The sequence below is a fragment of the Magnolia sinica genome, chromosome 10, assembly GCF_029962835.1.
Source record: "Magnolia sinica isolate HGM2019 chromosome 10, MsV1, whole genome shotgun sequence".
NCBI lineage: Eukaryota > Viridiplantae > Streptophyta > Magnoliopsida > Magnoliales > Magnoliaceae > Magnolia > Magnolia sinica.
The window spans coordinates 18,551,838-18,554,017 of record NC_080582.1 but is presented as its reverse complement, the minus strand read 5'-3'; the positions used below and the strand labels follow the sequence as shown (position 1 = coordinate 18,554,017).

The following is a 2,180-nucleotide window of genomic DNA, read 5'->3' as shown; positions in this document are numbered from 1 at the left end:
CGTCATCATGATCTTGTAAAGGTAGCAGTCAACTTACAGATAGACCAATTAACACATCATGCCAGGACCAAACACATTACCAACTTCAAATGAAAATCAACTACAACATTTGAAGAGCGTTAGATTTGAGAAAGTTCAGCATTAAGTGATAACTGTTGGTTTCTTATTCTAATAATTCATAAAGCTGTTTTAGGTAAGACGAAGTTTGGTGGCATAAAATACTAAGCATAGTAGCAAACCAATCAGAGGTTCAAAAGATATCAAAACACATTGCCACATTCAAATGAAAATTAACTACAGCTGAAGTGTCAGATTGAGAAAAATCATCACCGCTGAATCAGACAGGGATATCTGTATATTTCACGTTTTCATTATTCACAATGCTGTAGAAAATAGTACTTCAAAAGCACTACAAAATATCAAAGGAATTTCGGATATAGAAAGCCAAACAACTTACAGACTCTTTAGCCAACACATCATCCACACCATTTGCCTACCTACCAACATAACTCAAGCAAAGTAAACGGTTAAGCTAGAGGTATTCCTAGTTCTCATTAAAAAAGGACCAAACATCATATTTTCACTGAGAAATGCTTATGTTGCCTTTTGACAGAAACCACACTGGAAAAACCTTTGCTATGCTACAGATTCAAACCATCCATTTGCCAGTACTTTCTGTATAAGCATCGATTTTTCAAGTGAGAATGGCAAGTATCATATCATCTCACCAATGTAGTTCTTTAGAACCATAAGACATCCAATACATGGTGTGCATATAAGCAGGCTTTTATTTCCCATGACCTCATATAACTAATAGATTATATTTTTTGCTTTTTTTTGGTTAAGGTAATATGGGCTCGAACCTACGACCTCACTTTAAAAGCGAGCCCTGTCTGCCACTGAAGCACGGTCTCGAACCCCAAGATAGCTTAAAAGAATTCACATACCTTGTCAATTACACCAAGATAGCTGCCACGAATGTCTGGATCAATTCCACTTGATTCATCAGCAGTAAAGGCATGGACATTCATTTCGTATATAACAAGATCCTTCTGTATAAACATCAAGAGAAAAGGCAAAGGACAGATCAAAGTAGTGTAAAAAATGATAACACCAAATGGATTTCTAAGTAGCTTCTCAGGTTTACCTCAGGTATATCTGGAAACTTGAATGCCAAAGGTTTGAGATGGGTATAGGGGTTGTCTAGGGCTTTAGATCTAAGATTTGGAATGGTGACAGCCAAGATCAATTAGGGTTGATGGGCTGAATGTATGTATGGTAGTGGATGTGAAGATGTCAGGTTTTTTATGGCCCGGATTTGGCTATAAAAGGGTTGAGATATGGAGGGTGAAGATCTAGGCTTCTAGATGACCTTGGTTGGTATTTGGTGTGGGTAAAGAGGCTGTTTTGGATCAAAGAGACAGATTTAGGGATGAACGAATCTAACAAAAATATGTAGAGATAAAAAACTACATCAACGGCATTTTATTGAAAAATCGTGAGAAATTATCAGAAGTAAAAACGATGCTGTTTTCTTCTGATTTTGGTCTCTTCAAAACTCAGTGAAATTCAGATATGTTATACCTAACCAGTGCAACAAAACAAACATATTTAGAATGACAGGATATATATAGACACCTTTGTGTAAGCATTGCCAAATTCTTGGTGCAAAAGAGGACGAGAATCAGTCCCTACAGCAGCAATCCGCCTTGCCAAAGCTTCGAGAGGCACATCCAACCAAAAAAATGCATATTCAAGGGTCCCCTGCAGCTAGTAGCCTTTTCATCTGTAAAGACATGTTGGTTCATCTTTTTTTTCAAGGGTCCCCTGCATCCAAAAAACAGAGCATGTACTAAAGAATCAGCCTACCAGAATCTTGCCATGTATAATCAACAAGAAATTACAGACATTAGAAATTACGCAAAAGCTTCTAATGGCTGCATGATCACAACTGTCCCAATAGAGGAATCCTGATCATCAGATATGGGCACTATCTCATTTTCATTTCAGCATAAGCTTACCATGCGATACTTGGAATTTCTCCATCATTACAATTTTCACCACCCATAAATTTGAAAAGCAAAAAAGTCATCTGCAGGTCTTGAGCAATGGGAGTCACTCGTTAGTTTTGCACCATTTAGAAAATGGTGGTGAGACTTTAGACATACACATGGCATGCT

At 37.4% G+C, this 2,180-nt stretch overlaps 1 non-coding gene across 1 annotated transcript; it reads right to left on the bottom strand.

Moving 5' to 3' along the window:
• Positions 1 to 301: 301 nt before the first annotated feature.
• On the bottom strand, positions 302 to 383 carry LOC131217976 (small nucleolar RNA R38). The gene has a single exon (XR_009157556.1). It is a non-coding gene; the product is annotated as a small nucleolar RNA R38 (small nucleolar RNA).
• Positions 384 to 2,180: the final 1,797 nt, after the last annotated feature.